Source organism: Mustela nigripes, chromosome 18, assembly GCF_022355385.1.
Source record: "Mustela nigripes isolate SB6536 chromosome 18, MUSNIG.SB6536, whole genome shotgun sequence".
NCBI lineage: Eukaryota > Metazoa > Chordata > Mammalia > Carnivora > Mustelidae > Mustela > Mustela nigripes.
In genome coordinates, this window is record NC_081574.1 from 18,351,147 (window position 1) to 18,375,343 (window position 24,197).

The 24,197-nt window shown below is 45.5% G+C and overlaps 1 long non-coding RNA gene across 1 annotated transcript; it reads left to right on the plus strand.

The window, feature by feature from the left end:
• Nucleotides 1–8,890: 8,890 nt before the first annotated feature.
• On the plus strand, nucleotides 8,891–24,107 carry LOC132006562 (uncharacterized). Its single transcript, XR_009401142.1, has 3 exons — nucleotides 8,891–9,681; nucleotides 14,227–14,463; nucleotides 21,007–24,107. It is a non-coding gene; the product is annotated as an uncharacterized LOC132006562 (long non-coding RNA).
• The last annotated feature ends 90 nt before the right edge of the window (nucleotides 24,108–24,197 follow it).

Sequence of the window (24,197 nt, forward strand, 5' to 3'; positions counted from 1 at the left end):
TCAGACTGGAACCAGTCTTTAAGCCCAGTGTCTCCCCTACCCCCCATAACACAGCTGCCCCATGGTTGTGCGGTTGCTCCGTGCACTTGCTGGGACCCCCATGGTCTCTGTCTTCCACACCAAAGCTGCGCTGTTGGGCAGTTTCCACTGCCATAATGACTGCATGGTGCTCCATTATTAATTTCAAAAGTTAAATTCAAAGGAACATTTTATGTATTTTAGGCATGTCGTGCAAATACCAGTCATCTCTCTGAAATGTGTGGTGATGAGGTGGGTAGTAACAGATGCACATAAGCTTTATTAGAACAATTTTCCATGGAATTACCTCAGATGCACTCCCAGAGCGACGATGCCTCCTGTGCCATACCCTCTGAGGGAGCACATTCTCTCTCGGACCATCTGCTCTTCCCCAGGCCACTGGCTCTGCCAAACCACCAGCCCCCGCTTCGTGAAGGCTTCATGGGGCCTCTCAGATGGGCATATGGAGGATGTCCAAGGTGATTGCCCAGTTGAGCCCTGCCCAGGCCCTGCTTCTGGGCCCCCAGGCAGCATGTCTTCATTGAAATAGCTGTGATTCCATGGCACCTTCCTGAGATGTCTCCCTCCCTCAGGGTTGTCAGCCTGGTGGCCAGCCTCAAGCAGGACAGCTGGACAAAGAAAGTAGTACAAATTGTATTGTTTGTTTGGTTTTTGGTGTTTTTATTGTCTTTTTTTTTTTGCCAGACCATTGTAAGACACCAGTTTCCATTTTCTGCACCAAACTGAGGCTACCGGGCAGGAAAGGAGCAAGAATCTTCAAATGTCCCAAGCTGCTGATTCTACACTCTGTACTGTAGTGAGGTTTGTTGTTATTGTTGTTGTTGTTTCTAAGTCTGAATATTAGTATGATACCAGCTGGGTGGGACATCTCTGCTTTATGATGAGGCTATCTCAATGTTCCCAGCAATTGAACCTCTTTTTTTTTTTTTTTAAGATTTTATTTATTTATTTATTTGTCAGAGAATGAGAGAGAGAATGTGCACAAGCAGGCAGAGTGGCAGGCAGAGGCGGAGAGAGAAGCAGGCTCCCTTCTGAGGAAGGAGCCAGATGCAGGACTTGATCCCAGGACCCTGGGATCCTGACCTGAGTCGAAGGCAGCGGCTTAACCGACTGAGCCACCCAGTCGTCCCAGCAATTGAACCTCTTAATGGGGCTCCAGATAGCAGGGCTCAGTGCTGAAAGGAATGGTGAACACACTAATCTTAGGCCTATAGGAAACACATTTACTAAGTGACTTGCAGTAGAGAACTTCCTACACCACGAGTCCCTATACATAGGATTCCCTCTACAGGAAGTACATTTTTCTTTAATGCTTAGGCAAAAATTCAGATGAAATTTTCTGAGAACCACCTAAATCCTTAAGTGTACAGAAGCTTACAAATCACTGAAATGTTTGTCAGTGACTTTACAGGAATGTTGTTGAGGGGAAAATTTCGTTATACAGGGTCCTGTATATACCCATTATACAAGGCTTCCCCAGATTTGGAAGAGCTTTAAGTCACACTCTCATTTCTCAGCCATGGCACAAGGGTGCCTTGTTTTTGAGTGGCTTCTAAGTGTTATGCTATTATGACAGGAATTCAATTTTCCGAAGTAATGTATCTTTATCCTGGAATAAAGGCGTCCACAAACTTCTTGAGTCTCTCCCAGGGTCCCTGACAGCCACACTGGTTGGAGTTCAGTCCTCTGCCTGGTTTCTCCATTTTGGGTCAGAAAGATCTGTGAAAGTGAGCTAAATGCTCAGCAGATTATTCCATCCGCCTTAATAAAGTCATGTCAGGACGCTGCCAAGAAGAATCTGGTTTCAGAAGCAACTTCCTTTCTAAAGTGCCAGGGGAATCACTTCTACCCAAACTCCTGCGGATCGCATTGCAGGAAGCAAACATAGGAGAGCAGGACATCTTAGCAGACAACTGTCTTCCCTCTCCCAGCCCTACCTCCAAACAAATAGCTCTCGGGAGGTGGGGGACAGTGATGTCTGCATCACTCAGTGGGCCTCCCAGATGGGGAAGTGTTTTCTTTGGCTGCGAACAGCTATATTCTCTGCATCCAGAGCCAGTGGCTGACTGCAGTGGACTCTTTCTAGCTGCGGCAGCGTGGATTTGCAGGAGCTGTGCCTCTCTCCCAGCTCCTGTCATCTAGAAAGTTCGGAGGAAGTTAAGACAATACGAGGATCTTGACAGGAATTGAAGATCTCCAGAGTGTGCTGAGGCTGTTGGGTGTGCCATAGAGTTCATAAAACTTCTTTTAAAACTTCTTAGTTGGTACTATTCAGTTCCTGGTAAAATCTGGGATCTTGAGAGATGCTAAAAATAGATTTTTAAATAATACATAAGATGTAACAATAGATATATCTTCCTATTTATCTCATTCTTGCATCCATAGACATCCTCAGGAAACTAGTTTGCATTCAAAAGTCAAGGAAACATGTGACGTGCCATGGTCCTGGGGTGAGATTGTCCTCAGTGTCAATCACTGAGCTGTAATGTGATCACTGCTCCATGTCTCAAGCCCTCAGCAATTTCCTCAGTCATTGATTGATTGATAGACATTCATAGCAATGTTCACTTATTAAGAGCTATGAAAATCTTAGAAGGTTTCCCTACATCACTTTTACACCCAGAAAAGACCCTAACTCTTGGTTGTGAGGTGTCTGTCCAGCATCCTTAATTAGGAACAGGGTGACCCAATGGGAAAAATTAAAACTGGAGATCAAAGGCATGCCCAAGTCCTGTGACTTTTATACATGAGATGGAGTGAAGCAAGGAAATGATTATTGGCTTAGTCAGGAAACAATGGCCAAAATTAAGTCAGTACTGAGTCAGGGCTTGAAAGAAGTGATGGTCATTTTCTTAGAGTCCTAACCACTGGAACTTGGACAAGCCTAACCATATTGTATTGCACTTGAAGTCTGTACACACACCTCTCAAACATTTTTTTTTTTTTTAAGATTTCTTTTATTCTTTTGAGAGTGAGAAAGAGAGAGAGAGCATGGGGGGGGGGGGATGGCAGAGGGAGATGAAAACTCCCTGCTGGGACCCCAGATGTGGGGCTGGATCTTAGGACCTGGAGATCACAAGCTGAGCCCAAGGCAGCTGCTTAACCATCTGAGCCACCCAGATGCCCCTCAAATATATCTTCTTAAAATTTTCTGGGTAACATATCACCAATTCTTATTCAAATTCTTGGGGGGGGGGAGGCCATGTTTTATGTCTTTTACATCCTTCTCAACATGTTGAGGCAGTGGCTTCTGCTGCCTCGGGGAACCTGTTAAAACTGCAGAATCTCAGACTCCACCCAGGGCATAGTGAATCAGAATCTGCCTTTTAACAAGATCCCCAGGTGACTTGTATACACATTCAAGTGTAGGAAGTGCTGCTGTGTGCCTTTTGTATCTCTAGATCACCAGCCTTTAAGCCTAACAATTATCATAGAAATGCTTTCCTTTTCAAAAACTTTACTGAGATATGATTCATACACCATACAATCACCCATTTATAGTTCACAATTCAGTGGCTTTTAGTTGGTTCAGTTTTATATTCATCACCACAATTTATTTTTTTATCTTATTATTTTATTTTATTTTTATTATTTTATATTATTTTATTTAAATTTTCTTATTTACTACAGCTGATTTTAAAACATTTGTATTACTCCCAAAAGAACCCCTCCCCACGAGTTAGCTACCATGTCCCAAGTTCCCATCTCCCCCAGGCCTGCACAACTCCCAATCTACTGTCTTCATAGTTTTGCCTATTCTGAATTTCCCATAAATGGAGCCATACTATATAAGCCCTTTTGTGACTGTCTTCTGAAACTCAGCATATTTTTGGGTTTCACCCATGCCATCGCATGTATCAGTACCTCCTTTCTTTTTATTGCAAATAATATTCCATTGTGTGGCTCTACCACCCTTGATTTGTCCAGGAACACTGTGGATCGTTTCCACTCTTTGGCCATTAGGAATAAAACTTCTGTGGATATCATGTACAAGTGTTTGTGTGGACAGACATCTTTTTCTCTTTGGGGTATATACCTAGGAGTGGAATTGCTGGGTCATACTTTGTGTTATTAAGTGTTTTCACGTCATGATTCAGAGAGCACGAGGGCTGCTGTTTCCATGTAAAAGATGAGGAAATGGAAGTCCAAGAGCTTGGCTTGCTTGTGGAAGATGAAGTTGTCTAGTTCCATCTTGTGACTTTCCAGTCAGTGGGTTGGTAAATGGTCTAATTAAAAAAGAATAGGTTAATTGGTTTTTTCTAAGATCACCCAAAAGATTTAGTTTAATAAAGAAAATTGTGATCTTGAATTTATAATTTTACTCCTCCAAGTCCTAGATAGTGACTGGGAGCCTAAGACAGTGTCTCTAGCTTTTAGACTGTACTCAAATTTTCAAAATACAGTGTTTTACAACTTTTAAAGGAATTAATCAAAATGAAAACACTGATTAGAAATTGAAAGCAGTCTCACAGGGAAACATTTTTAAAGCTAATGACAAAAAACCCAAGTCCAAGACAAGTTCTCTATCCCCAGCTTTTCCTTTACTATTATGCTAATAAACTGCATTGTTCCTTCTGCTTCCACCAGGCCTTATGAATTTATGTCCTGAGAAGTTGCTTGTCTTTAGTTAAACAACAGCTTGATGCATTTATTTATGATTTATTAGGTTTCTGCAGTACCTTTCCACCTAATTAAGAGCCCATGGCACTGGCCATGTAATCTTTAGGATGTTATTTTTATCATAAACATTTCTAAGTATCCTTACGTTGACTAGACAATCAACAGGAATGGTCCCCAGTAGAGCTGAAGAGAAGAGGCAATGAAGAAATTATTAGAGTGACATAACAATGAACCAGAAACATAAAAATGTGAGCTAGGTACAAAAGGGTACAAGGGGGTTACAGAGGTGGAAAATTTAATTTTGTCTTCTGAAGTGAGGGAGGGGAGGAACTGGGAGAGATCCCAGAGGAAGACGTATGGAGGCGAATTCTGAAGGATAATTTAAACAATGTAAGATAGACAAGGATGAAAAGGACATATTGTTTTTTAAAAGCTATTTTTTATATTTATTTGATATATAATTAAGCTGTGGATATTTAAATTTCAGATTTAGTAATTTTTTTAAAAGATTTTATTTATTTATTTATAGAGCAGCACAAGCAGGGGTAAGGGCAAAGGGAAAGGGAGAGAATCTCAAGCAGACTGTGCACTGAGCAGAGAGCCCAATGCAGGGCTCGATCCCATGACCCTTAGATCATGACCTGAGCTGAAATCAAGAGTCGGCTGCTCAACCGATTGAGCCACCCCAGATTTGGTAAATTTTGACATCTATGTGCACCCATGAAATCATGCCATAATCCAAGATATTGAACATAATCACCCCTCCTAAAAATTTCCTTGGGGCCATGTAATCCTTCCCTCCTGCCTTGCCCCACCCAGCCCACACTCAAGGTAGCCCCAAAGTAGCCATTGATAGGCTTTCTCTCACTCTTGCATCAACTTGCATTTTGCTAGAAGGTGTATACACAGAATCATAGAACGTGTACCCTTTTCATTCAGCATTAATCATTTTGAGACTAACCTAGAGGTAATTCATTCCTTTTTATTGTTGAACAGCTTTCCATTGTATGGATTTACCCCAGTGGTATTCATCACCTTTTGATGAATATTTGAGTTTGCTTCTCGTTTTATAAAATTGCTGCTGAGAATACCCTATGTACAAGTCTTGGGTAAGTACCTAGTTGTGGAATGACTGGGTCATAGGGCACATGTTAGTTTAACATTTTAGAACCTGCTGAACAGTTTTCCAGAGTGGAATGACTGTTCTATATACTCACCTGCAATGTATGAGAGGCCTGGTTCCTCTACATGACTTGGCCCAGCCAGCCTTTTTAATTTCAATTTCAAAACTAAAATTTTGTTTTGTGGTGGGAGGGAGCATTTCTGATGATTCTTTTGGGAGAGAATCACTAAAGCAATAGGAACATTTTTAAACCTCTTGCTTCATGTGGGAAATTGGTTTGCATAAAATTCTTCATTCATTTATGCTCCTAAGTATAGGAGTATAGTAAGGAGTATAGTAAAGACTTCCTCTTACTGGCCTTCATTTTTTTTTTTCCCCTGAGAGAGAGAGGGAAAGAGAGAAAGAGAGAGAGTGAGCCGGGGAAGGGACAGAGGGCAAGGGAGAGAATTCCAACCAGACTCTGTGTTCAGCAGGAGCCCTATGAGGCACTTGATCTGACAACCCTGAGCTCACCCCGAGCTGAAATCAAGAGTCAGATGCTAAACCACCTGAGCCCCCCAGGCACTCTGGCCTTCACATTTTAAAATCCTTCCTCACCTCCCTGAAAATTCCTGTACCAAAAGTCGCCACATACAACCCTTCCCAGGACACATGTGCAAAGCATCTTTGAGGGCTTCCCAATATTACCATCGGCCTCTGCTGTGGCCCTAACTCTAACACTATCTCTCCAAGGTGAAGGACTCCACTCACAGAGAGCAGGAATCTGGTGGGGGCAGAGAGCTAGAAACACAGACCATGGTGGGAACGGGAAGGTACAGTTTTGAGGACCCAGGGCTGACTTCCATACCATGAGCTGGTCTTTTGGCCCAATCATAAAACCTGTTGTATCTTATAACCTGATTAAAACTATATTTTTCTGTCTCTCAAGTACCGCTCATTATTAGGAACTTATAAACATGTTTATTTTTGTTATAATGAGTCCATCTAAAATCTTTTGGGGGAACAATTTAGCCCAGGGTTTGCATTAGAAGATAATCTGTAATGTCTTTTCCAGTTTTGTGGCTCTCTGGATGCTATTTCCTTAAAACAAAAACAAAAACAAACAAACAAACAAACAAAACGACCGCTGCTTCTGTCTGTTCAGCAGTGAATGTCTCTGCCTTTCACAGACCTTAGGGAACTTCATCATTAATGCAACCCCAGTACCTTGCCTTGACATTTAGCTTGACAATTCTGGGATTTATCTTTCCTGTCAAGTTTTAACCCACGATGCTTCTTCATAGGGACAGTCTAGCAGTATTTTGAGGTTTATGTCCTTGGACAAATGGCTCCTTCCAGCCTAAAAAAGGAGTAGACACATGGTTCTTTTTAAACACAGCTGAGGGCTGTGTGCAAGGGATGAGGCCTTCCTGGCTCGTGAGGGACCCTAATCAGAGGGACACTGATTAGAATTAGAATTAGAATTAGAATTAGAATTAGAATTAGAATCTGCCTTTTGTTGTAGCTCTAGCAGTCTATGTGGTCGGTGGGTCCGGGTTAACGGGTTAACGTGGGAGTCGTAGGTGTTCTGAGGGTCTTGTCCTGGGCGTATGGGCTGGACGTAACCATTCTTTTAACTTATGGCTAAAGTTATTTAAATATCGGAACAATTAAGATCCTCCAGGGCAACCATTAACAATTAAGCGCCCTAAAGAGTCTCGATCCTGTTCTCTCTCACCACCGTTCCTCCCCAGATGGCTGAATGGCTTACTCTAGGAGAGACTGCCTCAAATGTTAACATTGGCTTTCACCTGACGGTGAGTCTCCCTACAGAGGGACATTGTTTTTTCTTCTCTCCTCCTCTCACATTATCTTTCCCTCACCCTCTTTGCCTTTCTCTTTCTCTTCCACTTTCCATTAGTGGGGAGACATTTTACCCATTAGAATACCGCCCTGGGTGTTCCCCGGCCCATAAGAATTTGACAGTTGACCCATCCACCCTGTTTAGGGGGCCAGCCCTCAGGGGATGCAGTGCATTTTTTTCTGAATCTGCCCACCTTCCCAGGCAGAGCCGGACCCCTGAAATCCTAACCCAGCAGCGAAAACCCACCAAGAAATTTCTCCACTACACCTCTTCTTTCCTGGTCATATTAACAGGTCAACGCAAATCCCACTTTGGCATAACCAAACTCTATAGAGGGTTTGACTATAATGCCACCACCGTCTAAGCGCTTATGTTCTTTCTGTCTCCTGTTGGGTGATGGCAGGAGGGGACACGAGCTCCACTTACATAAAGAAGGAAACAGGAGGACACAAAAGTCACCACATCATCTGGTTATGCAATGACTCAGGAGCCAAGTGAGAACTACATTTTCAGCTTGCTTTCAACATTTCATCGGAGTCAGTAGACCTACTTGAACCAGTCTAACCTTTCCCGTTGCCCCTCAGAGGGCTCTGTTTTCATACCTTCACTGAGATTCTCCACACAGATTCATGGAGATGGGGAAGAATCCCCCCCAGATCCACCCCTCTCCCTCAGCCCCTCTTTGCCTTCCTGGCGCTCCCCCTAGACTGGCTGAAGGGGAGGGTCCCTCAGCAGCCTCTTTCACCACACAGGTGCCTGTGACCAAGAACGTGTCCTACTATTCCACAAGTGACCCCAACTGTGGAACAACAGAACCCCCAAGGCACTGCTCTGGTGAGCTCCCCTTCCTGGTCTGCTCTGCACAGGTCTCCCTCTCGGGGCGAAAGTGTCTGAGAAGGTGAGACTTCCGAATTCACAGGAAGGTTGCTGACTCTCAGAGAGAGTGTTGGGGTAGGGGGCGGAAGCGGCATCGGTCATGAACTATGCCCTCGCAGAGGGGGGGTTGAGATCAGGGCCAGCTGCTGAGCTCAGCCCGAAGGAATGCTTCTAGGTGACACACCCTCCCTTGTCAAGAGTGTGAGTCAGAGGATGTGACGCAGCCCTGCCAAGCTGTGAGCAAAACTGCACCCCAGAAGCACGAAAAGGAAGAAAGCCGGGCTGCACCGCCCCCACGAGAGCGAGCAGTTCGCTCTCCTCTGCTCTGGGGCGCGGGGGCGGGACTCCGCCGTGTTTCGCCCATTGAGTCTGCGCCGGCTTTCTTTCTGACCAATCAAAACGTGCGTTGACTGCGTGGATGAGTTTGGTCTTCCGGCTTCTTGGGAGCTGAAGAGGGGAGGCCACTTGTCTCCAGCAGCAGCTTCCGGGAGGAAGGGAGCTTCTGCGCAGTGGAGGTCAAGGTCAGGGGGTATCCGGCTCCCAGCACGCGGTAGGCAGTCAGTAAAGAATGGACCCACCCAGCTGAGGAATGGGAGGTCTGCACGCGCCCCCCTCGCGTCCACAGGTCTCTCCCTCTTACCCCTGCAGTCACATTTTCTCAACGGGAGGAACTGCCCCTCAGAACAATTCAGGGACTCAGAAACGGCACTGATGAGCTCAGCACTTTCCCTGATGAGATCCGGCAGCTGGAGGCCCGACTACAGTGGCCTAATTGTGGGACACGGCCTATGACTTTAAAAAAAAAAAAAAAAAGTAGTGTGGAAAAGAAAACCACAGGCCCAAAATGGCGTCACCGAGGCCAGATCACCGAACGAGGACTTAACATCTAAGCGATCTGCAATGTCACTCTGCCCCAGAAATGTAGTCTGAGAGGGTCAGTTAGGAAATTTCTGATCAGCACCCATGAGGTGAATGTCCCGCGGGCCCTCTCCAACCTCCGAGGAAAGATGAGGTCATCCTCCTAATAGGACCCTCTGCCCCTTCCCCTGAGGAGAGGAGACCTCGCCTGGAAGAGTCCGTTACTTTCTTTAGCGAATAACTTCCTTCCTAGAAAATCCTTCCATTTTTCTACGGCGCCTCAGAGCTCCCCTCTACTTGCTACATGGGATGCTGCCTATTGGTAAGTTGTTTTCTAGATAGAGCAAATTGATCTCCAGTTCCTTGGTTGAATTTTTGTTCTTTCACAGTGATTTCCACAGAGATGCCTCAGGCCTTACTGAGATGGAACCAGTGCCTGGACTTGGGCCTTGCCCGGCCAGGGTGACACTGAGGGGCCAGGAGCCTGTGGCTGGGACAGGTAGGCTGCTTGGAGCACGGAGCGTGGGGCCCCAGGTTCCGAGGGCTCTAAAAGCCACTGCTGTGAGCAGCGCAGGCCTGCTCGGTGCCCGGTGATGGGAAAAAGGAGCCCTCTAGCAGGTAGGCAGGCCGGTTGGCTTTGCGGGCCCTGGATGCCCATTTAGCCAGCTTTATAAGCACAGGCTGGCTCCGTTTTCAGAGTCCCTCCCCCTCCTGGGAGGGGCCAGTTGCGCAATCCGGAAGGGGTGGAGAGCCTTGAACCTGACCTCAGCCACCCTGAGGCATGAGGGTTAGGTGGAGGAGCCCCAGCTGCACCAGCCAGGTAGATGCAGGTTTTCAGGGTGAGACCCCAAGGGCCTCACTCCCAGGAGGGAGTCTCTGCCCACCCTTCTCATTTGCTTCTTACAACACGGAGCTATCCTGCTGCCCTAGAGGGACGGGAAATTGGGCTTCCCATACGCAGTCCCACATCCTTACCACAAGGACAATCTCACCTATCACCCCTCGTCTCTTCTATCATCCTACGCCTTCCTTAATTCAGTCTGTCCCGCCACCACCTGGCTGAGTGGGCACGGGGGTGTGCCAGACCCTTTGCAGTCCTGAGGATACAAAGTCCCATCCTGCCAGGGACTCCTGCTAGCCTTCATGGCATCACGAGGACCCCACGTAAATTTTGTGACTGTGGCAAGAGGGAAGGACAGCAGAACAAACAGTATGCCCTCAGGGAGGTGGGGTGGGGAGACCTCTTGTCCAGGAGTCGGGACCTGAAAGGTTGAGCTGATTTCCCCAAAGACAGGTGGGCCTCATTCTGGGAAGAAGGGAAAAATGCACTGGGGTCCGGGCTGCGAGGAGCATGCTGATTTGGAGAAAGCGCCGCTGAGCCGCCCTGGGTTTGCTGAAGGCTCAGGGCTCCAGGTGAGCTGGCGCGCGGCTGGTGTCTCCACATGCTGACCCTTTGTCCCCGCTCTGTCCTGTGAAGGGCTCTCCCTGCCCCTGAATTTGGGGAAGCGTGGCACACTTTCCTCTCAGCTGCCTCTGGCCTCCTCCTCTGGGATAATTAATTAATACGTCCCTCCCTCCTAGGTCCGGGCTCCCTGGCACCAGTCCTGCTAGTCCTTGCTTTGACTCTCAAGCACGACCTGCCTTCCCATTTTGCCTGGGGCGGGAAGGAAAAAAAAAAAAGAAGTTTAGATCAGCAGCTATAGGAATGAGAACGCAGGCAGACCTCTCGGGAATCCTAGCAAACAAGCGAAACAAAAGCAGGAAGGATGTTTTAAAGGAAAATCCTCACACAGGAAGTAGGGAGACAAAAATAAAAAAAGGGAAAGGGAAAAGCAAACCAACTTAGCTCACCTGTGAAAACCACTAAGTTAATGAAATACAGGATGTGACAAAATGAATCAGAAAAAGCTGGGGAAGTGATCAGTAAACCCTTAAGTAAATTAAGTAAATTTAATATACTTAAGTAATTAAGTAAGCACTTCACTAGCAGTCACAGTGTAAGTCCTTTTCTAAGCATGAAACATATTAACTCATTTAAGCCTCACGGAAACCCTATGTGTTGAATTCCTATGTCTTATTATCCCCATTTTACAGATGGGGAGACCGAGGCACAGTTGGAAGCAAGGGAAGTAAAGTAGTGAAGAATGGCTGTATGTGGTGGATAGGAATTAGTGGGCTGCATGTGTTGTAACAGAAGTTCACAAAGAGTAAGTTTCCTTAAGGGGGTTGGAGAACTCTTGTCTCGTGTCCTTCCTTTTCTCACCTGAGAGGGTCGCATTATATGGAGAGTCATGCCTGCCAAAGTCCAAGTTTGGGACTCAGACATGGCCTGGGTAAATGGCATTCTTTTTACATGACAGCCAGAATGAGTCCTAGGGGAGAAAAAAACCTACCCATACAGAAAACTGGTCCTAAGAGAGGGGAGGGCAGGCAGACCGCCTTCTTCTAAGACTAGAGATGGAGTGAATGGCTGTGCTTAGCTTCCAGATCTGTCTCCGGCTGCAGCCCCGGTGAACTCATTCGGCCTGAATCTCATTTCAAACAAACGATGAGCATAATGGCAGCTGAATACAGAGCCGTTTCACAAAACCCTTGGGTGTGTAGTTTCTGGGCCAGTGTATAGGTGGATAGCACTAAAAGGAAGTGAAGGATTCTTTCCCACTTGTTCAAGGAACATTCTACAACTCAGAAACCCCCCAACCAACCCCTCAGCCTGAGGTGTCAATATCTCAGTGCCTCGTGTCTGGGGGAAAGAGAACGGGGAGAACAGTGGCACCCACAGGTGGGTCCTAGCCCTCAGGGCACACAGGGTGGTGTTCAGAAGGGGCTGCAAGTCCCCACCAGAACCCTGGTACCCAACAAAAGCTGCTGTAGTATCTAGAAACAACGACAGGGCTTGGTCGCTACTGACGTGTCTAGCAAAGCTGTAGCCACACAGAAGAAATGTAAACAAGAGGAATAATTTTATTCACAAGTAAATGTAGGAAGAAATCCCAAAGAATCCTTGGGGAAAAAGATCTGTGGCAGGGTGCCTGGGTGGCTAAGTGGGTTAAGCCTCTGCCTTTGGCTCAGGTCATGATCCCAGGATACTAGGATCGAGTCACACACTGGACACTCTGCTCACCCTGGCAGCCGGCTTTCCCCATGCCCCTTGCCCCCCACCCCCTGCCAGCTTGTGATCTCTGTCAAATGAATAAATAAAATCTTAAAAAAAAAAAAAAAAAGATCTGTGGCAAGAGCAATAAGTACATATGACCTTAAAAAAAAAACCACAAATTCAACTAGTCTTATGGAGAAGTATTTGAGTTGCTTTCATTTCAACTTCGACTTCAGGCAGAATCTGTGTTTTAAAAGAAAAACGTGTTCACAGATAATAAATTTTTCTGAGACAAGATATTTTAAGTGATGATAACATCAATCCAAAGGAGAGTTCGTGTTTAAAAAAAAAAATTAGTGTCTTAGAAATCCGTGTTCATTTTTGTTTCCTTAAAGCTTTGCTAATTACTGTTGAATCTTTTCTGTTTTCTGTTGTTTGGGATAATGGTAGTGTTTCTGTGGATAAAATCCAAGACTCGAGAGTACAAAAAGAAAGCTCATGGCATTTAGGTCAAGATCTGCTGCTCACCTCTCCAGTCCCCCCCCCCCCCCCCCCGCACACCCCCCGTTTTGATTCATTGTGGTCTTGGAGTCATGACCTTATCTATTAATCTCAGTGACATTCTGGGTTCTGAAAGGGCAAAACTCTGAATGGCAAATAGTAAGATGAAAGTATTGAATCTCTTTAGTCCGTCTGGATCCTAGAGCACTTTATTTTCAAGGGCAGATAGTCTGTACAACTAACCCTCAGGGCGATCACTCCGGTTATAGCTAATGCAACAAATACTATTCAACGTTCACAAAATAAGAATTTTATACTGTCTGGCTTGTTCTTAATTCTTCCCTAAGGGCCTATTTGGTTTAGCATCAAATATAAGATTAAGAGCCTCTAAATTTTAGCTGAACAGCCACTCAAGGGATTTAGATGATCTCTTTACACAACAGAGAGTTAGTGTGTAGCTGACACCTCCCACTCGGGGAGCACAGGCTTATACATACGATACACCTCAATTTCCCAAGGTTGGTTGCTTATTTGAAAGCAAAATGGAGAACATTATTACTCTGCCCTCCAAAAAATCAACTCTGTTAGTTGCAGAAAACTTGGGGCCAAACAAATCTCTATCAATTTTTTAAAAGATTTATTTGTCAGAGAAAGAGAGTAGCAGGCAGGGGGAGAAGCAACTCCCCACTGAGCAGGGAGCCTGATGCAAGGACCCTGGGGTCATGACCTGAGCTGAAAGCAGATGCTTAACTGACTGAGCCACCCAGGCATCCCAAGTCTCTGTCAATTTATAACGAATAAAGCAGAAGAAGAGAATGGATTTTATACTGACTGTATAAGTACATAAAATATGTGTTTGTATCTACACGTGTGTATTTGCATAAATCTTAAATCTGCATGGCAAGGGAAATGGGGAATTAATAGTGCGACAGGAATTCAGACTTTGGTCTTTCAAGACTGATTCTGGTGCTCCTTGCTTTACCCTGGGCTGGAACCCAAACGGGGATAGAAACTTACAGGCCAGAGGAGAAAAAAACATGCAGGGTAGTAGCTCTCAATTCCACCAGCTGGCCAATAAATAAATATTTTTTGTATAAGTAGTGAATCATCAATATGTGCTTTTCTTGTGTGTTTAGACATAAGACTGTTTAAGTGATTTTAAAGAGATAGCCAGGATAAAGAAACCGAGAAGGCGAAAGGCAATAATAAAGATAAAAGGAATGAAAAGAAATCTCCCTCTCTCTTTTCTCTCCCTCTCTCTCTCTTTAGAACAGCTTTTCTCCAGACATTCTAGAACCATATAAAGAGCTGAAAAACTCCAAACGCCTCACTGTGAAGTTACAAAGCAGAGAGCAGCTTTGGAAATGGGAATGGGAATGGAGGAAGGGAACGGGGAAGGTTCAGGAAGACAGAACAACACCAGTTGGCCAGACCTGCCTCAGCTGAAAATGCTTTTGTGCCACTGTGCCCCAGCAGAGTGGAGTCACTCTCCTAGATTATTTGCAGGTGAGAGGAAATATATATTTTTTAATATCTGACTGTATTATCTTTGCAAGGTGAATGCAAATATTTGTATGCATAAACACATTTGAATGACGGCAATTGATGGTTACATTTTCCAGAATTAATTATTTCCATGTTCATAACGCTTGAGTGCCTATCCAGTTGCAGGGTGGAGGAAGAGAGAGAGCCCCCCACCAGGCTGTACGCAGCTCCTTCATTCACGAGGAGCAAAAGGGTCTGGAGATCGCATATGGTCTACATACGCCCAGCTTACGTAAGGTGGTATTTTTAAATGTGAGGGTGTGACTGAGCCTTCAAAAACTACTTAGACTGCCTTACATGGCTTCAATTCTCCAAAGTCGTGCATTTTCTGCAAATGGAAGTTAGGGAGTAACCTTTGCTACAGCTTCATTTCCTCGCACAGGGCTTCCCCCCACTTCCGCTCAGAGGACCTCTCCCCCTGGTAAGAAATGCTATTGGTATGGCAACAGCAACCAAATAAAAGATTAGGAGCTGCTAGGGAAAGACTATTACTCATAACTCGGTATACATCCTGTCAGTTACCCTGCCCCGATGAACAGTATGTGACGGGAAACTAGGAAGTGATAAAAGACCTCCCAACCCCATCTCCTTGAAGGGAAGGTGGAGCGTCGAGTGACGGCATACCGGGCACCTTGCCACGCACACTAAAGAGTGGGGGCCAGGCTCATCTGTCACTCAGACCACTGCAGACAGCCTCTGAGCCCCATAAAGTATGAGTATAAAAGGGTTTTGACATTCAGGTCTGTGTAGTTAAGTCAAGAGTATAAAGGGTCCGAAATGAATGTCTGTCCCAAACCAAAATATTGATTAAGAGCAAGGGGAGAAGCATAATCAGGCAAGCGAACAGGTGGCTTTGCCTAGGAAATACATTTTTTATCCCTTCTCTTTTTTTCAGTTTGTAAATCACGTGATCTAATCCATGTGCCATGATCGAAACAAAATTTTCACATCTCTGAGTGTGTCTGTGGATAGTCAGTAGCTTCATTTTTGAATAGCAGACCCAGAATTGCAGGTGTCCTGGTGGCCTTGACATTGAAGTTCTCACCCAATGAAGGGATTCCTGAAACACTCTGGAGAATGACCCCGATCCAGTTAGTCCTTGAAAATTGCCAGTTTTATGGACAGATCGTGACCTAACCAGACATGCCATTCTATTTTCAAGTAGTTCTAATTACTAGAAAAGCTCTGATGTGATAAGATGGGGTGAGGTATTGGATACTTTTCAAAGTTTGCATGTCCCTCACTAACTTTCCATGTGCGCGGAGTGATGTGATCGGGAGCTTGTTTTGACCAAGGGGTGGGGAGAGAAGAGAATAAAGACCACACAGTTTCTTACCAAGCCCTTAAGCCTGGTTGGAGCTCCAAAGGAGATAAGGATTAAGAGCCAGAAAATGAAGGCCTCCTCTCGAGAACTTGCTGCTGTAGAAGCCAGGGACCAACTGCGGTCGACAGAGAGCCCTTCCCTGGGCTTCTCTGTGGAGCCCAGCTCTGCCGCGGCCCCCCGGATGGACAGCGGGGGGAGCGAGGGGGGAAGGAGAGAGGCATCTGTGACTCAGTCAGCTAGAGCAAGAATGTGGCTCCTTCAAGTGCCTGGGTGGGCAGCTCTCCTGGACCAGCGAGAGGCAGAATACAAAGTGAAGAATGGGACAGATCCCTCTGGGGGTTATGCTGTGGACAAGCTGGTTATGGGAAAGTCCCAGAAGTACTGCGGTTGCAAGGAGGCAGGAGGGAGGTCTTGGTGCAGGGAACCAGGATAGTGTGGGCTGGATCAGTTGCCTGTGTTACTGACACTGACGCATCTCCAGGCTGGTGAGCCTCAGCAACATTTGGGCCACATTTATGCCGAGTCACAATCCCTTCTGTTGCAACAGGCGCTGATTAAATTACTCGTCGTTTCCCCAGACTGGGGGGATCACATGTGCGACCGACTCTCCGAGCGTTGGTTTTTTGTTTTTTTGTTTTTTTTTTTTTTAAACACAAATTGCTCTTGTCCATAGAAATGATTGGTGACTCCTGTTTTTTCATGATAGAAAACATATTTGAATCTTCGGGGGTCTGAGCCGTGAGGAGCATCGCAATGGGGCTAAAAATGGTCCCTTAAAGGAAAAGCGGCCATATCCTGTGTCTGCCAAACCAGGACACTTTTGAGGGTGAAAGACAGTGTTATTAGTTATTGTGCTGGGACAAGAGATAGTAACAGGGACTGTTAGGATCAAGTGAGCCACACAGATCCCCTACCTGAAGGTGCCTGGTATGACTAAAGCTAGTGGCCATACTGTGTTTCTCAAACAGCTCACAGCATGGCCTGAGTAGCACTGAGCCACCTTGAAACCTTCCTCCGCTGACACCAGCCCTCCTTGACAATAATAGTGCAGTGCAGATTCTTCCAGAAACCGCAAAGGGTTATACAGATATTTCTTACAGGTTTTCTTGAAAGGGGGGTTCAGTGGTTTCAAGGAGTGCATTATGCATACCACCAAGCCTCCAAAAATTGTTCTTCCCCTTTCTGGCTCCCCAGTCCCCACCGCAAAAGGCCTCCTGTTACCCCCATCACGTCCTTCTTCCCGCCACACAGTTGTCTCACCACTATTCTCCACTGTCTCTTTTCCCTCTCCCGCCTCAAATCTGTCCTCTCCTGCTCTGCCCACTCCTCCCCACCATTGAACCCGGGCAGTGGGGGAAAGCGGGAGATTGTGAACACGCATGCATTAGTTTGTTGTGTGTGTTCATCACACCTTTTAGAGCCTCGTTATGATAAAAATAAACATTTGTGTTAGGGAAAGAGGTGACCCCAGTGTGGGACACGCTGGGGGACTGGAATTCAGATGGAAGAAAGAGTAACACAGGAACTGACATTTGCTAAGCACCAGCCAAAGATGGGGGCTTGATTTGCACAGAGTGAAAATGGGCACTTCTGGCCTTGGTTTGCTGACACAGGAAGACAGTAGATGCTGCATGTCGGGTGAGATAAACAATTCCATGGATATTTTCCACCATGTCAGTTCACCTGTGCCAAGGGCCAAAAGAGTTGCATGGTCGGAGATTGAAGGGATCTGTGGAGATGACTTATTTTGAGACTGCTGCCAGTGTGTCGTAAGTTCTGCCCATGCCTCTCGCCTAGAGCAGCACAGGGGCTGGGAAGGACCACCTAGAAATCTTGCATCCCAACATTAGATGGAGTGGATTTGGATTTGACTCGTGGCCAAGGAACATAAGGTCCAAGAGGGCCCTGCTCTCTCCTAAGGGCAGAGTGAAGGAGATTGATGGGTTGGTCAACTCAGCTGTTTGAGTAGGCAAATAATCCAGGAGCGTTTCCCATTGACCTCATCTGCTAAGCCCCTGCTTAGCAGGAATCAAGTCTTGCCTTTGAACCCGTTCAGGGGGCCTCTAGCCTTCAGGAGAGGAGAAGCTGAAGGTGCTCTCCTCTTTCTATAGGTTTGAGAGGAGAGTGAGGAACCCCAAAACAAATTTCATTTGCCCAGGCCAAGGGAAGCCTGCCTGGGAGCTGCCCCATGTGGGAGAGTCCTGGGACTGGCAAACCATGGCCAGCAGGCTTGCTGCCTGCTTTTGTGAAGACATATTGACTGGGACGCACCCATACCCTCTTTTTGATGTCTTGTCCGTGGCAGAAGTGAGTAGCCATGACAGACTGTATGACCCATGAAGCCTCAGACATTTACTACCTGGTCTTTCACAGGAAGCATTTGCGGATGGCCGGGGAAGGTCTTCAGAAAGCGCTCAGAAATGCTCCTAGGAGGGAGAAGAGTCAGACTTCAACTATTTTAGAGCGAATAACCATCTGAAAACTGCCCACTGCTGCTTCTTGCTCCCCCTGTATCAGCCTGACAGGGTCCGAAATGTCTGTGGCAGAAGGAGAAGTGGCCTGGACCCAGCCCTCCCTTCCCATCGTGAGGGGTCAGGCTTCAGCAGCCCGGGCTTGGGTGTGTGCATGAGAGGATCGGACAACATGAGATTTTTACTGAGTCACATTTGAAATTTTGCTTATTATGGAGGCCTGGGCACTATAAATGACTAAACTTGAGAACTTGCTGATGAAAAGTAAATGTGTTTTTCATTCAGAGGTAAGGAAGGAACTTCTACCACTGAGCAAGTACACAGGAGCAGTGGGAGACAAAATAAACTTTGCTTTAAACGAACACCCCAAGGGTCCAGCCCATTTCATCAGTTTGCTGGTTGCACCTACATGTCTTCAGGGAGGAAAGCCAGACTCGAGATGGAACTCTCCCACTGTTTATATGATACAGGGCGGTTGCTTAACCTTTCTAGAATTCAGTTTTCTCATCTGTAACGTGAGGATTGGACCAGCTCGGGATGAGTCTGTCCCATACTGGTAATCTGTGATCCCAGAGCTTGGTGGACAGCCATCAAGACGGATCACATGTCTTTGGGACTGTGTGCAATGGAGCTCATAGCCTATGGGTAACGATGGGGCAGTGGTGCACAGTGTGTCCCCACCCTCGCCTCTAAGATCATCCTGGAGCTCTTCCTGACCACAAGAGCCTTTCCCATTATGTGGGACGAAAGGAGGTGGGATACAGAGGCCTTGTGTAAGGCTTTATGTTTATCTGTCTGTGTTTGCCGTCTGCTATAGCTGTAATGTCTGAGGCTAAAATTCCCTTAAGTGTCCTGGCTCTTGTGACCCTTCTTGTCTCTCGAAAATTCCTAAAAACTCTTAAATGGGGCTGAGGCTTGCAGTCCTTTAGTAGTATTCCCCTTTGGCAACAAGGGAGCCCTGCTGGGGTGGTGGTGCGGTGTGGGGGCAGGGGAGGCATTTATAATGCTGTGATTAGGTCTCAGTCTGTCAGGGAGAGGGAGCTGGAGGGGGTGAGGCGGCTGGGTGAGGCTTGGATAAAGTAGTTTCCCTTTGGGCAGTCTTTGTTAAGGAGAACAAAATGCTCTGGGTGCATTCAAAATGCACTGCCAGACACACACTTTTTCTTCAGTTTTCACAGGAGAACTTGGCAGAGCTCCTGGAGGTCAAATTCATGAAAGTATGGGGGCGCCCAGTCTCGGGGAGTAGTTCTAACTCTCAAAGTAAACTGACTCTTGCTACCTACCCGTCTCTCTCCAGTGTGAGGGGCAGCTGTTGGCTCAGGACCTCCGTTCTCTGACGGATCCAAGAAGAGTTGTTGATCTTTACTTTGCTCCCCCTTTTTCTTGGAAGGACAGGAGTGATGCATTGCCCGCTCTTCCCATGTCTGACCAGAAACCAGCAATCTTCTCACTAATATAGGAAAACAATATGAAATCATGGAGAGGCTACAGTTTTTGTCCAACAAAATGGCCATTTCACTGGCTCAACCGCACTCAAGCAGATGAAGAAAATTCATAGAGTGCAGGGAAACTGGCAAACGTGAGATTTGGGGTGTGTTGGTACCGGGCCTCCTGAAATGGCTTTAAAGACCTATTATGATGTTTTGGGTTACAATTCCGTTTTGGAAATCCAGTTCTGTAAATCTCTAAAGCAATTTTCTGAGTACTGTTTCATAGGGGATTCTTACTCCAAGGCCTTCAAGCAATAGCTGACACATATTTTATTTTAAAATTATAATCACTTTTAGCACTTTATGCTTTACAGAGACTTTTACATACATTTTCTCAAAGGTGAGTTGACTCTCCAAGGTGGGTATCTTTGTCTGAAGAGCTTCAAAATTTCCTCGTGGCCGTGGGACCAGGAGAGTGCCACTCTCTTCTATGACAGATGCTTGTGGGACACATGGATTTGCAAACCTAAATCCATGAACTCCAGGAATGGAACCATTTCCTTAACTAAAGTAATTCTGATTTGGGATTCCTATTCTGAGGGGAGCAGCAGAAAATTCTGTTTCTGTGGTTACCAGTGTCCCTCTCTCCTCTCTAAGACACCAAGAGCCTGGAAGGTCTGAATGGTACTCAGAAGGCAGAAGGACCACCTGTGTTTTGAGCCCTTCCTGTCTGTTGCTGAGCACACAATTCTCTGAGCCTGTGACCCCCAGCCAGGAGTACACTCTCAATTCAAGCAGATTCTTCTTGCTTTGCCATGAAGCACAGGTGTCTCGTTACGCCAACATGGGTTCCCCCAATGGGACTGCCAAAGAGAGCGTGTGGGTCTCCAATGTATCTGTACCTCATGATCTCACTACAGAAAGAAGGAGGAGAAACGAAGGTAGGAAGGAAGGAAGAAAACAACAGAAAGAGTTTCTCCCCTCCCCGGACACAGAATACATTGAATCCAGTGAGTTCCAACTTTTGTAAAAGGCTGGTGGCAGTGTTGCCCTCCATGAGCTTCTGCTTTCTGCCCTGTCAGAAGCCCCTACAGCAAGGGCCGGCGTCCAGGAGTTATGAACACTATAGGGAAACAGGAAGAAGAAACACATTTTATCTTTTCAGTGAATTATCCCACCACGCATCCATCAGTTAAGAAACCAAAACCTTAACCCACAATAATTTCTTAATTTGATTGAGGTAATTTAACTCCTGAAAACTCTTTCCTTCGTTTCCCAGATGTGCATGCTAATGACAGAAGTCATGTGATGGAATGACACTGTACAAGTGAGTCTGCGGGGTGACACCGAGTAACGCTCAGAGGAAGATCAGTCAGTTTCCTCCAAGCAAAACAACCCAAGGACAATCACTTTACAACATGGGATTCAAGACAGCTGGAAGAATGGAGTAAATATTGCCTTGAAATTAAGACAGCCGCACACGTAGAGTTTTAACAAGCAGGTGACACAATTAGCTTGATAAAAAGAAGACTCTGAGCAAAGGAAACAGTTAATAAAATCAAAAGACAACTGACAGAATGGGAGAAGATATTTGCAAATGACATATCAGATAAAGGACTAGTGTCCAAAATCTATAAAGAACTTAGCAAACTCAACACCCAAAGAACAAATAATCCAATCAAGAAATGGGCAGAGGACATGAACAGACATTTCTGCAAAGAAGACATCCAGAAGGCCAACAGACACATGAAAAAGTGCTCCATATCACTGGGCATCAGGGAAATACAAATCAAAACCACAATGAGGTATCACCTCACACCAGTCAGAATGGCTAAAATTAACAAGTCAGGAAATGACAGATGCTGGCGAGGATGCAGAGAAAGGGGAACCCTCCTACACTGTTGGTGGGAATGCAAGCTGGTGCAACCACTCTGGAAAACAGCATGGAGGTTCCTCAAAATGTTGAAAATAGAACTGCCCTATGACCCAGCGATTGCACTACTGGGTATTTACCCTAAAGATACAAACGTAGTGATCCAAAGGGGCACGTGCACCCGAATGTTTATAGCAGCAATGTCCACAATAGCCAAACTATGGAAAGAACCTAGATGTCCATCAACAGATGAATGGATCAAGGAGATGTGGTATATATATACAATGGAATACTATGCAGCCATCAAAAGAAATGAAATCTTGCCATTTGTGACAACATGGATGGAACTAGAGCATATCATGCTTAGCGAAATAAGTCAAGCGGAGAAAGACAACTATCATATGATCTCCCTGATATGAGGAAGTGGTGATGCAACATGGGGGCTTAAGTGGGTAGAAGAAGAATCAATGAAACAAGATGGAATTGGGAGGGAGACAAACCATAAGTGACTCTTAATCTCACAGAACAAACTGAGGGTTGCTGGGGGGAGAGAAGTTGGGAGAAGAGGGTGGGATTATGGACATTGGGGAGGGTATGTGCTTTGGTGAGTGCTGTGAAGTGTGTAAACCTGGTGATTCACAGACCTGTACCCCTGGGGATAAAAATATATGTTTATAAAAAATTAAAAATTAAAAAAAAAAAAGAAGACTCTGAGGTAGCTTCTGATGGAAAGTTAGAACTCTGAGCACAGAGAAAAAGGAAACGGAGTAGGGAATGAAGAGGAAGGAAGAAAGCCTTACATGGAACTCCGTTATCGTATTAAAGAAATTATATTGTGCTTTGTCATTGCATGTTTATCTATAGGAGTTGAAAATGTTTTCTTAGTCAAGAGAGTGGCATGCCTAGTTCGAGGATACTTTTCCTTACTTAAACTATACTTCAAATACCTGGAGTGTCATTGCAAAGTTCTCTACCACCTCACAATCAAGTCATTAATGGTCAATATCCCAGCGTCCTCTAAGATGTAGGTATGTCAGCCTAGAGCCTGAACTTTGAAAGGGATCACATATGAGACCCCTTTTGTAAAACTGTACCTCCAGGAGTGGCATGCTCAATTTGGACAGAGAACTTCCTTTGGAGAGGAAGATAGTGAGCAGAACTGCCTAGATTTTGGTTTTGGTACAATGTAACTAGAGGAAGGTGGGGAAAAAAACTCTTTATGAAAATTTCTAACCTCAAGACCATACTAACAAGTATTTAAGACCAGAATTTCTACTCTCTGTGTGGTCTGAAAAACCATAAGTTTACATTTAAAGTGATCCTGAGTTGGCAGGACCCTTAGGGGAATAGTGTTCTCAGACCACTGGTAGGACCTTCACCCTCTAAAGCCAGACCTCCGTCCCACAATGGGGCTGTTAACAAGGAGGATTCAGCAGAAACAGGAAACTGTAGAGTCAGATATGCAAAGAGGATGGATATTGGAATTGTTGAAGAATATAAAGTATGTTTAGTATGCCTAAAGGGAGAAAAAGGCAAATTGAAAGAATGACAGTGTAATAAGAGATTATGAAAATCAACCAGATGGACGTGAAAAAGAACCAAATGAATACGTCAAGATGAAAACCTGGAAATTGGAAACTCAATGACTGGATACATAGTTGATTATGGGGAAATAGAGCTGGTGACATTTCCCAGATGACAGCAGAAACAAACATGGAAATGGAAAATCTGAGCGACTAAACGACGTGGACAGTGGACCAAAATTGGCCAATGTTAAAATACATCTACTGCTTCCTAAAGGAGAAACCAGAGAGGAGAGGAAAGAAGAATTTAGAAAGATAGTAATTGGGAATTTTCTAGGACTGATGGAAAAACCATGTCTTGGGGTTCTGAAAACCCAGCCAATCCCAAGCAGAGTAATAAAAAGAAATTCAACACTAAAATATATAATAGAATTGCAGAACACTACAAATAGAGACTGTCTTAAAAGTAGCCAGAGGGAAAGGATAGATTGCCCATTAATTGGCTGACTACATACCTTATCATTTAAACCAGGATACTTCTGAGAAGGAAAAGGGGATGCTAACCAAACAGGAGACCAGGGAAGCGGGCATAATCTGGGTCTGCAACAGACAGAGGAGAGTGTCTGGTCACCAAATCTGTAAAACAATAACAATTTAATTGACAGCAAGGACAAGGAGAGTCAGGCAGACACTGGATAATATTTTCAAAGTACTGAAAAAATTATTCAATGAGAATTGCATATCAGTAAAATCTCTTTTAATAATAAGGGTTGGGCGCCTGGGTGACTCAGTCCATTAAGCGTCTGCCTTTGGTTCAGATCATGATCCCAATGTCCTGGGTTTGAGCCCCTTGTTGGGATCCCTGCTTCATTGGGGAGTCCGCTTCTCCCTCTCCCTCTGCCCCTCCACTCTGCTTGTGTGCATTCTCTCTCTTAATAAATAAAATCTTTTTTAAAAATAATAAAGGTAGGGGCGCCTGGGTGGCTCAGTTGGTTAAGCAGCTGCCTTCGGCTCAGGTCATGATCCCAGCATCCTGGGATCGAGTCCCACATCGGGCTCCTTGCTCCCCAGGGA